Raw genomic sequence first — 8522 nt, 5'->3', positions numbered from 1 at the left:
TGAGTTTTTCTACGTATCTGAAGAGTGTCGTGACCATATGTCAATGAATGGAGCTACAGTGAATTTATGAAATCGCTTCAATCATTTGTAATAGCCCTGTATAATAAATCTCACTGTAATATGTAATACGCATATGCAGAATCCCATTTCCTCTTCTTTATTATGATAAAGTTCTCTTTTTTCTGAGTAGATCACGAATTTTAATAAATTATTGTGAGTGTGCACTCCTTATTTTACCAGCTAGCAGGGTCCACCATCATTTTCTTCCGTACTGTTGTGCGCATAATTAATTAGCTGGTAGATAAGGAGGGGGTCGAGTGCATGTCTCGTTCTCATGCAAAATTCGTGTGAATTAAAGGTGTACAAACTCTTCTCCACCCCGGCACCTCGCAACCCCTTCTTTTGACGCCTTTGCGATGGAGCTCAGAAGGGCTAAGCCCCTTGACATCACCCGGTGTGGTGTGCGTACTGTAAGACCTTCGGTACACACACCATCAGATTATTTGACTTGTCGCTCTAATGAAGTAGGCGAGTGTCAGCAATATGTCTCGTGGTCTTATTGTGGCGTGTTTATCTTCTGCCATTGGGTCAGACGATAGAAATGCCACTTGACAGTGACCCACTTTAAACAGAACTTGATTAATTTTCACACACATTTATTAAAATAATAAAAAGCATAGACCTTACGTAACTTGATTCTGGATGCTGTTTACAATTGACAATCTGAAGTTCCTTTGGTCTTGGTACGTTAATCTTATTCTCACATATCTCTGATACTTGACAAAGTGTCTATACATTTATCTTCATGGCTATGTACAGGAATATGATAATCTTCTTAGATGCAGACTGAAACTTGACTATAGACTAGTACAGACTAATGCAGACTGATGCAGATTGGTGCAGACTAATGCAGACTGGTACAAACTAATGCAGAGGTCTGTACACTCGTTATAATACCTTGCGCGTTCAGGTATCACTGCGCCAGTGTGATCCATGAGGAGAAAAGGTTCTACGTCAGCAGCAATCTCATTGGCTGCGTTACATCTGATTACGCGATTTGGCGGAAGCAGAATTTGGTCCGTCTCTAAGGCAGCGCCATCTCGTAGTGCAGAGATGGACGAGCGCTGCGCCTGCGCTGTTGTGTTTAGCGGGGCGCACTCTAGTGGGAAAGTTGTGTACGCGCTGACTACGCGGAACTATGGACACAACACGCGGTTTTCTTGTTCGTGGCCGAGGAAAACATTCCAGGCACACCGCCGTTCAGAATCTGCACGATAACGCCGCGGGAGTGGCATGAAGGACGTCAATGAAACCACCTCTTTCCCTGCCGAAAACGACAGTTAGCAGTGGGTCGAGCAACATAAAGACATTCTTGACAGCCTTTGACACGGCTCACGCTCTCAGGTGTTTCAACACTTCTATAAGGGCGTTGTGGTACCGCCTCCCCATCAAACGTGACCGCACAGGTTTTAGAGTGCAGCGATATCGCAGTTTTTGCTCTCGTGTACAGTTTGAAACTACCAGGATCCGTTCAGGACCATTCGACAAAATGTCAACGTGATCCGAAGCAGCTAAGGATGTTTATGCGCCGACCTCTGTAGCCAAGCGGTTCTTGGCGTTTCAGTCCCGAACCGCGCTGCTGCTGCAGTCACGGGTTCGAATCCTGCTTCGGGTATAGATGTGTGCAATGCCCTTAGGTTAGTTAGGTTTAAGCAGTACTAAGTCTAGGGCACTGGTGACCTCAGATCTTAAGTCCCATAGTTCGTAGAGGCATTTGAACCATTTGATGTTTATGCTTTTTCAGGACTACTATTTTGTGTGCTCTTGTAGCGTGATCACGGGGAATGTGACATTGATACATGTGTGAACAAAACGGGGAAGGGTCTCTCCAAGACCGACCAGTTCGGCAAAGGCATCTGCCTACCTTTATTGAGAATTTTATAACTGCACCTGTACAAAGAGAACCACTGGCGAGAGTATCAGGCGCCTGCGGGTAGTCCACGCTGCCGCTATTACGCCGCTACAAGACTGCTCTTGCTCCTGATGGTATGTCATCGCAATCGGAGAGCGTCAAAGGGATTACCGGTGTGCAAGCACCTTGGACGTTGTTACGGGTTCTGACCTCAGAGGTGCATTTTTAAAATTCTCAATAAAGTCATCATTTAACACTTCTGGGCTGAGATGCCGTGGTCCATACATAAGACTCTCTCCTGACGTTTCGCCTTCGACTGCGGAAGGCGTCCTCCGAGGACAATCGGAGGCGAAATGTCAAGGGAGAGTCTTATGTATGGACCACGGCATCTCAGCCCGGAAGTGTTAAGTGATGACAACACCTGCCGTGAAAGCCTTCATTCTATGATCTCAATAATGTGTTTTGCTGAACTGGAGGTCTAAGGGGGACCCTTTCCCGTTTTATTCACGCATGAGTCAATGTTGCACCCCCACGATAACTCCACAGGAGAACACAAAATAGGAGCTCTGGAAAAGCATAAGCACCCTTAGTTGCTTTGTACTGCGTTTAAATTACGTCCAATGTTTTTGGACGGCCCCTAGTGGTTCCATCCTGTACAAGAGACAAAAAATTGCGGTGACGCTGCGTTCCAAATGGGTGCGATCAAGTTCGAAGGGGATGGAGCCCCACAGTGCCCTTAGAGTCGGGTTAAAAGGCCCGAGGATGTCAGTGGCGTCAAAGGTTGTCAAGAACGTCCTCCAGTTGCTCACTACACCGCGAACTGTCGTTTACCGCCTCGAAATATGAGTCAATCAACGCCCCAGAGAAAGGGGTGGTTTCATTGACGTCCTTTATGCAACTTTCTGGGGTCCTTCGTGCCTATTCTGTGCGGCGGGCAAGGCATAAGAAAACCGCGCTGTTCTGACCCCATCATACAGGTGTCAAGAGAAGGGGTGAAATGTACGTGAAAGGGTGTGTGACGAACTTCCGATCGTGTGACCGTCCACAGTGGCACCCCGCAGAATTGTGGTGAAATTTGGTGCAAGTGTTACATCATTAACTCATCTTGCACGTCACATAAACTCTTGAGCTACAGCCTTTTTTTCGCAAGTGGCGACACGCTGGTGTTTGAAGCGCCGTCGAGCCCGAAGAGAACTTTGCAGGACGCCATGCTTTTGCACCAATGCAGAGGAACTTCGTACGCACCTTTGAGCCAAATTTTAAACGTAAGCAAGGCAGTGTGTGGGAGTTACAAATTTTCGAAAAAGGCCTGGTGGTCTAACAGTAACGCGTGTACCTGTTTGATCGAAGCGTCACGTTATTGACTCTCGGTCCGTCCATCGATTTTTTAGCCTTAGTTTTAACCTAGCTTTCAACTTCCAGTGGTGTGAGGAGTGGCCAGAAAGAACACGTGGCTCGAATTGCACGTTAAACTGTGCGTCATCTTTCGCCAGTTTGGACACAGAAGTCACCAAGTTGGCATCCAGAAGAATGACTTGAACCAGAGCACTGAGAATTTTAAATGGACTGATGACAACTGCTTGGAGATAAAATTATTACGTATATATGTAATGAAACTTGTACGGAACCCACAGAACGCCAGTTCTACTCGCATTTGTCTAGTTTAATGCGTACAGATCTGCAGGCAATCACAGCTTGTAAGTAGGCTGTTTAGGTTTTGATGTGGGTAACGCCACGTAGCGCTCTGACTGTGCTATGTGCAGTCTGTGGCTGGTTTGCATTGTTGTAATATTTGCTATTGTAGTGTCAAGCAGTTGGATGGGAACAGCGCGTAGCGTTGCGCAATTGGAGGTGTGCCGCCAGAAGTGGTTGATGTGGGGAGAGAGATGGCAGAATTTTGAGAGCGGACGATCTGAACGTGTGTCCGTTAGAAAAAGGAAATTTGTAAGACTGGATGTCATGAACTGATATATATATATATATATATATATATATATATATATATATATATATATATATATATACAGGGTGAGTCACCTAACATTACCGCTGGATATATTTCGTAAACCACATCAAATACTGACGAATCGATTCCACAGACCGAACGTGAGGAGAGGGGCTAGTGTAATTGGTTAATGCAAACCATTAAAAAATGCACGGAAGTATGTTTTTTAACACAAACCTACGTTTGTTTAAATGGAATCCCGTTAGTTTTGTTAGCACATCTGAACATATAAACAAATACGTAATCAGTGCCGTTTGTTGCATTGTAAAATGTTAATTACATCCGGAGATATTGTAACCTAAAGTTGACGCTTGAGTACCACTCCTCCGCTGTTCGATCGTGTGTATCGGAGAGCACCGAATTACGTATGGATCCAAAGGGAACGGTGATGGACCTTAGGTACAGAAGAGACTGGAACAGCACATTACGTCCACATGCTAACACCTTTTTATTGGTCTTTTTCACTGACGCACATGTACATTACCATGAGGGGTGAGGTACACGTACACACGTGGTTTACGTTTTCAATTATGGAGTGGAATAGAGTGTGTCCCGACATGTCAGGCCAATGGATGTTCAATGTGGTGGCCATCATTTGCTGCACACAATTGCAATCTCTGGCGTAATGAATGTTGTACACGCCGCTGTACATCTAGTGTAATGTCGCCACAGGCTGCCACAATACGTTGTTTCATATCCTCTGGGGTTGTAGGCACATCACGGTACACATTCTCCTTTAACGTACCCCACATAAAGAAGTCCAGAGGTGTAAGATCAGGAGAACGGGCTGGCCAATTTTTGCGTCCTCCACGTCCTATGAAACGCCCGTCGAACATCCTGTCAAGGGTCAGCCTACTGTTAATTGCGGAATGTGCAGGTGCACCATCATGCTGATACCACATACGTCGACGCGTTTCAAGTGGGACATTTTCGAATAACGTTGGTAGATCATTCTGTAGAAACGCGATGTATGTTGCAGCTGTTTCGGCCCCTGCAATGAAGTGAGGACCAATGAGGTGGTCGCCAATGATTCCGCACCATACATTTACAGTCCACGGTCGCTGTCACTCTACCTGTCTGAACCAGCGAGAATTGTCCACGGACCAGTAATGCATGTTCCGTAGATTCACTGCCCCGTGGTTTGTGAAACCCGCTTCATCGGTAAACAGGCAGAGCTGCAACGCATTCTCTGTTAATGCCCATTGACAGAATTGCACTCGATGATTAAAGTCATCACCATGTAATTGCTGATGTAGCGACACATGAAACGGGTGAAAGCGGTGACGATGCAGTATGCACATGACACTACTTTGACTCAGTCCACCGGCTGTCGCAATGTCCCGTGTACTCATGTGTGGGTTCATGGCAACAGCAGCTAACACACAAACTGCACCCGCTTCTCCTGTGACGGGCCTGTTACGGGCCCGTTTGCGTGCTACGACCATACCTGTTGCATACAGTTGGCGGTAGATGTTTTGCAATGTGCGGCACGTTGGATGCTCTCAGTCCGGGTACCGTTCCGCATACACCCTGCAGGCTTCAGCTGCATTTCGTCGACACTCGCCATAGATGAGTATCATCTCCGCCTTTTCAGAGTTCAACATGTCCCTGCAGATGCTGCCCGCCGACCGTGGCTCGTGTTTGTTACAACACGCAACTGAACGTCGGAGGTTTCAAGCGTCAACTTTAGGTTACAATATCTCCGGATGTAATTAACATTTTACAATGCAACAAACGGCACTGATTACGTATTTGTTTATATGTTCAGATGTGCTAACAAAACTAAGGTGGTTATATTTTAAAAAACGTAGGTTTGTGTTAAAAAACATACTTCCGTGCATTTTTGTATGGTTTGTATTAAACAATTACACAAGCCCCTCTCCTCACGTTCGGTCTGTGGAATCGGTTCGTCAGTATTTGATGTGGTTTACGAAATACATCCAGCGGTAACGTTAGGTGACTCACCCTGTATATATGTAATGAGTTTTGAACACTATTAAGGTAAATACATTGTTTGTTCTCTACCAAAATCTTTATTTGCTAACTATGCCTATCAGTAGTTAGTGCCTTCAGTAGTTAGAATCTTTTATTTAGCTGGCAGTATTGGCGCTCGCTGTATTGCAGTAGTTCGAGTAACGAAGATTTTTGTGAAGTAAGTGATTCATGAAAGGTGTAGACTATTGTTAGTCAGGGCCATTCTTTTGTGGGTTTACTGAAAGTCAGATTGCGTTGCGCTAAAAATATTTTGTGTCAGTTTAGTGTTGATCAGAATAAGTAAAGAGAGAAATGTCTGAGTACTTTCAGTTTTGCTCAGCTGTTTGAAAATCAAATAACGTAAGAGGTTTACCAGCACTGTCATTCTTAATTTTTCTAAGGGGATGTTTCAAGCTGTCGTCTTGGGTATCAATAAACCGCTTTCCTGTATACAGTACCTCATTATTACATCACTACCGGTTTCGGGCACCAAAAGGCACACCTTCAGGTGAACATCAGTATAGCAATAAATCCAGAAGGAATAACAACAGTGGGACATCCTAAAATCATTTTAAGATTTAATTTTTTTTGAAAAAAAACTATTAAAGACTTTTACGTGAGAATATTAAAATATTTGTACACACATAACTAAAACATTGGTACTAAAAAGCTCAGAACTTTGCACCCAACATTCGTTGTCCGTCAGAATAACACACGGCTAAACTCGGTACGTCACAGAATAAAACAGCCGGATTCCAACGTCGTGGATGGCTACTAAACAAATTGTACCATAGTGATCCATTGGTAAGTTGAAAATAAATGAAAAACTATTAAGACCAAATTTTGGGCCAGAATTAAAAACAAAGAATTGGTTCTCACAAAATGGAGAGATGTTATACCTGGACCAGAGCCTTTTCGCCACACTTACCAGTCTACACACAACCGCGGACTGGGAACGCGGCCGCATGCTGTGTCATACTGACGGCAAGAAAATAAACAGCTTGCCTGTAGATAACTCGTGGATGTTCTTTTTTATGTTCACTCAAAGAACGAGAGGCATTTTAGTGAAAGTGGATTTTGTGAATTAATAACGGCACGCCCTTAAAATATAGCATATGTCATATAAACACATATGTAAAACGCCACGTCTTAGTGCTTCATTGCAGGAAACTATCAGAGGTTTTAAATATTTATGAGTATATTCGCAACGATTTGAAGTGATACGATATCATAAAAATAGACGTGGGAACGGCTAACGCCAAAAGGGGAAATTCATAAGGACTTTAATTTTCCCATGAAGAAGGTGGCTTACAAAAATCCTCATTTGGCTGATTCTAGAGATAGGGCCCAGCAAAATTCGTGGGTAACTCATAAGATATGAGATATGAGATATAGAATTTAACTGATGAATAGAGAAAATATAAAAACGCAACAGATACAGGGAAAGGGAATACAGACGTAAATAATATGAAACTGAAAGGAAGTGCAAAATGGGAAAGTAGAAATGGCTAGAAATGGAAAGATATTGAAGGATGTGTGACTACCTGAAAGGAAGATAAACAGATGCATATTAGTTTACAGAAAACTTTGGATAAAAGAACTTCAGCTGTGTCAATATACACTACTGGCCATTAAAGTTCCTACACCACGAAGATGACGTGCTACAGACACAAAATTTAACGGACAGGAAGAAGATGCTGTGATATGCGAATGATTAGCTTTTCAGATCATTCACACAAGGTTGGCGCCGGTGGCGACACCTACAACGTGCTGACATGAGGAAAGATGCCAACCGATTTTTCGTACACAAACAGCAGTTGACCGGCTTTGCCTGGTCAAACGTTGTTGTGATGCCTCGTGTAAGGAGGAAAAATGCGTACCATCACTTTGATAAAGGTCGAATTGTAGCCTATCGCGATTGCGGTTTATCGTATCACGACATTTCTGCTCGCGTTGGTCGAAATCCAATGACTGTTAGCAGAATATGGAATCGATGGGTTCAGGAGGGTAATACGGAACGCCGTGCTGGATCCCAACGGCCTCGTATCACTATCAGTCGAGATGACAGGCATCTTATCCGCATGGCTGTAACGGATCGTGCAGCCACGTCTCGATCCATGAGTCAACAGATGGGGACGTTTGCAACACAACAAACATCTGCACGAACAGTTCGACGACCTTTGCAGCAGCATGGACTATCAGCTCGGAGACCATGGCTGCGGTTACCCTTGACGCTGCATCACAGACAGGAGTGCCTGCCATGGTGTACTCGACGACAAACCTGGGTGCGCGAATGGCAAAACGTCATTTTTTTCGGATGAATCCAGGTTCTGTTTACAGCTTCATGATGGTCGCATCCGTGTTTGGCGACATCGCGGTGAACGCACATTGGAAGGGTGTATTCGTCATCGCAATACTGGGGTATCACCCGGCGTGATGGTATGGGGTGCCATTGGTTACACGTCTCGTTCACCTCTTGTTCGCACTGACGGCACTTTGAACAGTGGACGTTACATTTCAGATATGTTACGACCAGTGGCTCTATCCTTCATTCGATCCCTGCGAAACCCTACATTTCAGCAGGATAATCATATTGGAGTATATGGAAAAGGAAGAGGAAGTTAATGAAGA

This window comes from Schistocerca cancellata, chromosome 7 (assembly GCF_023864275.1).
Source record: "Schistocerca cancellata isolate TAMUIC-IGC-003103 chromosome 7, iqSchCanc2.1, whole genome shotgun sequence".
In the NCBI taxonomy this organism is placed as follows: Eukaryota; Metazoa; Arthropoda; class Insecta; order Orthoptera; family Acrididae; genus Schistocerca; species Schistocerca cancellata.
This window is presented reverse-complemented; position numbering follows the sequence as displayed.